At 40.1% G+C, this 7,237-nt stretch overlaps 1 pseudogene; it reads right to left on the bottom strand.

The window, feature by feature from the left end:
- Positions 1–5,074: 5,074 nt before the first annotated feature.
- LOC112832489 (poly(rC)-binding protein 2 pseudogene) lies at positions 5,075–6,784 on the bottom strand (annotated as a pseudogene).
- Between the last annotated feature and the right edge of the window lie 453 nt (positions 6,785–7,237).

The raw sequence follows: 7,237 nt of genomic DNA on the forward strand, positions 1-7,237 counted from the left end.
GACCCATCCTTGCTCCCAGGCTGTGTGGGCAAATATCCTATGGCCATGAGGCTTAGCTGCAGCCTCCAAACATTTTCTTTCATGCTCCCAGCAGAGGGGACCATCCCCAGTTCTTTCCTGCAGTTCCTGCAATTTCCTGACTCTCTGAAAGTTAGTGACACATGTGAGCATTGATGTCAGCTTTCCCTTACTTCCTCTTCTGCTCTTTTTGCAAACATCTAGTTACCTGAATTCAATACCTCCTACTTGAATCTACACAGTAATTTCTGTTTTCCAGATTGGGCCCTGACTCTACGTAAAGTTCCTTTTAAGGATCACCATGTAGAATCTTGCTCCACTTCTCTAACCTACTCATGAATATTGTCATCAATTTAGTGTTTGCCCTTCTCGACCATACACACACACACACACACACACACACACACACACACACCAAAAATATCTGGTATTGTGTAGTATTTTTTCCTAACACACAATTTTGTTATTGTGAGTGTTCTGGTCGTCTATTGGTGTGTAACACACAAAAACTTACTGGCATAAAATAAACTAACATTTATTATGCTCACAATTCTGAGTCAGAAATTAGGGCAGGTCACAACAGAAATGACTCATCTCTGTTCCACATGTCTGGGGTCTCAGCCAGGGTGGCTTAAAAAGCTAGGGATGGCTGGGATGATTTGACTGGGCCATGTGTCTGGGATCTTGGTTCTTCTCTACATGGCATCTGCTGGGATGGTGATATCCAAGATGGCAGCTTCACTCACATGTCTATTGTCTCAGCTGGCTTGGCTGGGATGGTGGGAATAGCCCCTTTCCACGCACACCATTCTCAGGACAATTGCACTTCTCACACAGCAGAGGACTTCTCTCCAGAGGAAGAGCCACAATAACTCATTCCAAGAGACCCAAGATGAAGCTGTAAAGCTTCTTATAACCTAACCTCAGAAGTCCCAGAATCACTTCAGCCACATTCCACTGATCAAGGAAGTCATTAAGATCAGCCCAAATTCAAGAGGGCAGGACGAGACTCAGTCTCTTACTGGAGTAATGGCAAGTATATACAGAAGAAAGGAACTGATGATACCACCATGAATACAAGTTACCACAATGAATAGCTTTCGGTAACTAGATTTTAACTCAGCAATAAATCTGGAGAGCTACTAAAGTTAGTCCATATAGATCTACTTCATTTCTTCTAATTTTGCATAATATTTACTGAGACTATTACAATTTATTGAGATACTTGCTCCTTCAGGGACATTTAGGTACGTCCCATTTTTTCTATTTTAAATCATTCAAATATACTTATTTTTGTTTATGTTCCAGTATTTCTAAGGTTAATACTGAGGAGTGAAATTAGAGTTTTAGCATTGTAGGATATAACATATTTAAAAGATCCTATCAACTTGCTCTCTAAACTGGTTCATCCAGTTTATATTCCCCCATGAATGCCTGACAGTACTAGTTTCCCTAGCAGTCACTTGATACTATCAAATATTTTAAATGTGTGCCAATTTGGTAGAAAATGATGTCTTGCTCTTTTATTAATTCTTATTTCTCTGATATTATGAATGCTTACTATTGTGTTTGTTCTTCGGTGAGTTGCCCATTCATATCTTTTGCCCATTTTTGCATTGTAATTTTTTATATTTACTTATAGAAATTATTTTTCTATTCTGGATCCTAATCGTCTTTCCCTTACCTATTCAGAGAAGGTTTTGATGGAAGTCAGGGTCCTGGCCACAGGACTGGAGCTCATATGAAGAGGAAGGCTCAGAGCTGTGAAGTACAGGGTACCTCAATTTCATTATTGAGCTGAAAGTTGTATTCCAGACTGAACCAGAGTTCCAAGGACTCCCCAGGCAAAACCTCAATCTTGAAGTTACAAATTATACTCTTGACAGTGTTTCTTGAAGTGTGGTTCTCAACCAATGGTCTCAGAATTACCTACATGCTGGTTAAAAATGCAGATTCCCTGACAATGCCCTAGGTCAGCTTCCTCAGAATTTCATGGGGCGGGTCCTGGGAATCTGCATTTTTAACCAGCTATTTACTACTACTCACCACTAAAGTTTGAAAATTACTACTCTAAGAATAGGCCAGAAAGTTCTTTTTGGTGTCAGCATGACCTCCAGAGATTCACCCAGATTGCTTAAGTCGGACTCTCTGGAGGTTGGGTCAAACAACAGCATTTGTAAAAAGCTATGTTCTGTGCCATGTACCCTGAATCCAGAACTACTAGCCTCATCTAAACTTCTCACTTTACAGAAAAGGAAACTCAGACCAGTGAGTTTACATCATTTGTCTAGGGTCTCCCGTATGCTAGTGGCCAAGTACTTACTTCCTGACCAGTGTTCTCTCTATCATTTGAATTCCTCTAGAAGGGTGGGTTTTAGTTGGAAAGGGTTAATGCTGGAAATACTTTGTGAGCAGACTGTTTTCATAATATTGGCAAATGTTCTTTTCTAAAAATCAGTTCCATACTTGGGTCTGTATTTCTATAGGAACTAAGCTGCCAGGCCTCTGATTATAGCAGTATTATTGCAGGAAGCACAGGCATAAGTAAACATAAAGCTCTTCCCAATATGTACTTTTTCCTCAAGTGGCTTTAAAAAACACGTATTACCCATTTGTACATGATAACTGATGAGGACTTGAGTATTTGTACTTTTAAAAAAATGTATTTTTACTTTTTTATAGCCTCAAACTAATGTGTTCTCAGAGACAGGAAGTAGTATAAAATGTAACCAAGCATTCTAGTTTTCATTCATCCTTACTGGTTTTTTTCATTTTTTACTCTCTTTTCCCTGTGCTCTTGTTTATGTTACCAGTTACCTTTAAAATCCTCTGCACAGTTGATGTGAATAAACCTAGATATGGGAACAAGAAGTTTAAATTCTAGTCCTTGCTATGCTCTAGTTGTGGCATATAAGACAATTCATGTAATGTTCTCCTCTTCTTTTTCTATTCTACAAGATGAATAAGATAATCCATGCTCTGTTTATCTCACAGGCTCATAAGAATTGTCAAAATACCTTACAAACATAAGCACTATAGAAATACGATCTATCACTATCATGATGTACTTGGGATAACATGCCTTAGGAGACGAAGTGTAAGACATGGTCATTAGAAGCCATATCGAAAGGAATTTCCTGAAACTGTATCCTTCAGGAGATGTGTTTAGTTTTACCTCTAAATTACCCCAAAGCCATAATCATAGAAAGGGTACACAAAACTGGGAAAACACAGTTCTCAAAGAATATGGAAATAAAGAGTCAAACTGTCTTTTTGTTGCCTGTCCATGTCTAAATAGTCACCACTCTTTTCTCAAGTTCTACACCTTTGTCACAGATCTTATTGGTCCAAATTTTTTTCTCTAACTCTGCCTTATTGCCCCTTTTTTATTTTTGTTGATCCTATCCTTCCCTATACAACAAAAACACTGTCCAAAAGGAAATACAGTACTACAAAAAAAGTTCTTAATCAATACCCAAGACACTTATTTTTAAAAATTTTTAATTGTATAACAAAATAGCATTTATCAATAGGATAATATTCCGATATATGGCAAGAACTCCCATGGCTATTTTTTGTCTTTTGGGGAATATTATAAAGTAGTCTGAGCTTACTTTAAATGGAAAGAAACCATGTAAAGAAGACAATATCACTTATCCAGAGGTAATCATGTTTAATATTTTCATATATTTTCTTCCAGTATTTCTTCTATACAAATTAACAAATATACTTGCACATGTTTCAAAATTGAGACAAAGTTGTACATACAATTTTAAATCCTCATTGTTTTGATTTAACATGTTATGATGAATACTATTTCATGTCTGTATTCTTCATAATTTTTAATGATTTTATCTTATTTCTTTGTAGAGAAGAGCCATTATGTAATTATTCATTTTCTTATTGTTAGATGCATAACATAATAAGAACTATCCTTTATTGAACAATTAGATTGTGGCTGTAATTATGGCAAGATTTTATCTAAATTTTTTTCTTTTTAATAGATTTTATTTTATAGCAGTTTTAGGTACAGAACTGAGAGAAAGGTACAGAGATTTCTCATATATCCCCTGTTGCTGTATATGAATAGCTTTCCCCACTATCAAAAGCCAGCCCCAGAGTGGTATATGTGTTACAGCTGATGAGCACACATTGACACAGCATAATCACTCAAAGTCCATAGTTCATATTAGAGTTCACTCTTGGTAGTATATATTTTATGGGTTTAGATAAATGTATGATGACAAGCACCTACCATTATAATTTCATATAGGGTAGTTTCACTGCCCTAAAAATCCTCTGTGCTCCATTTACTCTGCTCTCCCTCCCTCTAACCCCTGGCAACCACCAATCTTTTTACTGTGTCCATAGTTTTACCTTTGTCATGTAGTTGGAATCATATGGTATATAGCCTTTTTAGATTGGCTTCTTTCACTTAATAATATGCATTTAAGTTTCCTCCACATCTTTTCATGACTTGACAGTTCATTTCTTTTTAGCACTGAATCGTGTTTCATTGTCTGGATGTACCATAGTTTGTACATTCATTCACTGAAGACATCTTGGTTACTTCCAAGTTTGGGCAATTATGAGTATACTATAAATAGCCATGTGCCCATTTTTGTGGACATATGCTTCCAACTCCTTTGGGTAAATATCAAGGAGCCATATTGCTGGATCATATGGTAAGAGTATGTTTAGTTTTGTTAGAAACCACCCAATGTCTTCCAAAGTGACTGTGCCATTTTGCATTCCCATTAGCAATCAAGAGAGTTCCTATTGCTCCACTTCCTTGTCAGCATTTGGTGTTGTCAGTGTTCTGGAATTTAACCATTCTAATAGGAATGCACTAGTATCCTGCTGTTTTAATTTGCATTTTCCTAACATATCATGTGGAACATCTTTTCATAGGCTTGTTTGTCATCTGTATATCTTCCTTGGTGAGGTGTCTGCTAAAGTCTTTGGTGCATTTTTTAAATCAGGTTGTTTGGTTTGTTATTATTGAGTTTTTTTTTTTTTCACTGTGGCATCCAGTTTCTATTCACAAAGAAAAAGCTCCAGGCCATCTTTTAATTTTTTTGAAAAATTCCTGACATTACAGAACTAAACTGAAATGTATTAATATTCCACTCTTACATTTCCATGACAAACAGAAAAAAAATTCATGAGCCAAAAAAAAGGGGGGGAGAAGCTTATAAAACTAAATATGGATCTCAGCATTAACAGCTGAACAGAGAAAGGAATTAAAACGCTTTAATTAAAAAATCACGAGTGGATGATAAAGTGTGTAGAAACTGAAAATTTACAAACTATTTAAAACCTGGAATCGCTGACTGTTCAGAAACTACACAGATGGATCATGGGTGGTGGTGAACAGCAGAAAGGGATTATGGATGAATCTGCATTGCTCTAGCTGCTCCCCATGCCACCCGTCTCTGAGGAAAGCCTGACATTGATTAGATATTGAGCCAGGCTAATGCTGGCAGCAGATCCAGTGATGGTAACCTGCCTATCAGTAGATCCTTCCACTGGGTTCGCAATTTTGATTTGCGCCCCAGATATCTGACGGATGTCATTGATTTTGGCGCCTTGACGCCCGATTATGCAGCCAATCAAATCATTTGGAATGGTGAGTTCATGAGAAGTAGTCTGAGCAGATGCATCCAAACCTGCCCAATAGCCTTTCACCTCTGGAGAGCTGGATTCAATGCCACTGAATCCGGTGTTGCCATGCGTCATGGGAAAATGAGACTGTTGCATTGCCAACTGGTGCAGCTTGGTCAAATCTGGCTGTGGAATGGCATACTGTCCTTGAATGGTATAGGCCTCTAGAGGTGGTCCCTCCAGGTCAGGGTTGAGGCACATGGACGGGGTGGTGTGGGGAAAGCTCGCACTGTCGCTGCCTGTGCTGTACCTGTCCTGACCACCTGCAAAGATGACTGGAGAACTGGACGGCTTGGGCCGGTACAGGATGGTCACGCCCTTCGGGGGGGACTCCAACATGACCACGCAGATCTGTTTCACACACTCAGTGATGGATTGCGGAATGCCAGCAATAGTGATGGCCCGCTCAGTTGAGTTGGGGAGCATATCCCCTGCCACCTGGACCTGAGCCCCTGTACTCTCTCGTATTTCTTTGATCTTGCAACCACCTTTCCCAATGAGAGAGCCACACTGACTAGCAGGGACCACCAGCCTCAGGGTAACTGGGGGTCTACTGGCAGCTGTACTATTGGTCATAGAGCTGCTGATGTCCTCTTCCAGTTTGTCAATGATCATAGCAAAGGCTTTGAAGATGGCGTTAGTGGGTCCAGCCAAAGTGATAATTCTCTCAGGACAATTCCCTTCTGAGATGTTGATACGCGCACCACTCTCCTCACGCATCTTCTTAACTGATTCTCCTTTCTTTCCGATGATACTGCCAACTTCCTTTCCATGCATAAGTAGCCAGGTGGTGAGAGTGACATTTAATCCACCTTCAATCACACCCGTGTCCATGTCGAGCAGTGTTCTGGGGAGCTGGACTTTGAGTGGTCAAGTCTTTGGTCACTGGTGGGGGTGAAAGCCAAAAACTGCAGGCGCGAGGCGACTGAGGGGAAAAGGGGAGCGGGCGGGAAGGGGAAGGGCGGGAGGCCGGGGGCGGAACAATAGGGGCGGGCGGGAAGGCGAGGGGGGCCCCGCGGGCGGGCGGAGGAGGAAGGGGGGGGTGGAGGAGGAGGAGGAGGAAGGGGGAAAGAGACCCCGGGGCGGGTGGAGGGCGGCGGAGGGCGGGCGGGCGGGAGAGGGCGCAGGCTGCGGCTGCTCCGGCTGCTGCCTCTGCTGGTCTGGGCTTATTATTGAGTTTTAAGAGTTCTTTATATATTTTGAACAACAATCCTTTATCAGCTGTGTCTTTGGAGAATATTTTTTCTCAGTCTGTGGCTTGTCTTCTCATTCTCTGGACATTGTCTTTCATAGGGCAAAAGTTTCTCATTTTAATAAAGTTAAGCTTCACAATTATTTCTTTCACTGATTGTGCCTTTGATATTTTGTCTAAAAAAGCACTGACACATCCAAGGTCCTTTTAGTTTTCTCCTGTGTTACCTTCTAGGAGTTTTATAGTTTTACATTCTACACTTAGGTCAATGATCCATTTTGAGTTAATTTTTGTGAAGGGTGTAAGGTCTGGGTCCAGATTCATTTTTTTTGTATGTGGATGTCTAGCAGCATTTTATTACTA

The sequence above is a fragment of the Callorhinus ursinus genome, unplaced genomic scaffold, assembly GCF_003265705.2.
Source record: "Callorhinus ursinus isolate GAN/ISIS: 27379988/994484 unplaced genomic scaffold, GSC_fseal_2.0 scaffold14, whole genome shotgun sequence".
In the NCBI taxonomy this organism is placed as follows: domain Eukaryota; kingdom Metazoa; phylum Chordata; class Mammalia; order Carnivora; family Otariidae; genus Callorhinus; species Callorhinus ursinus.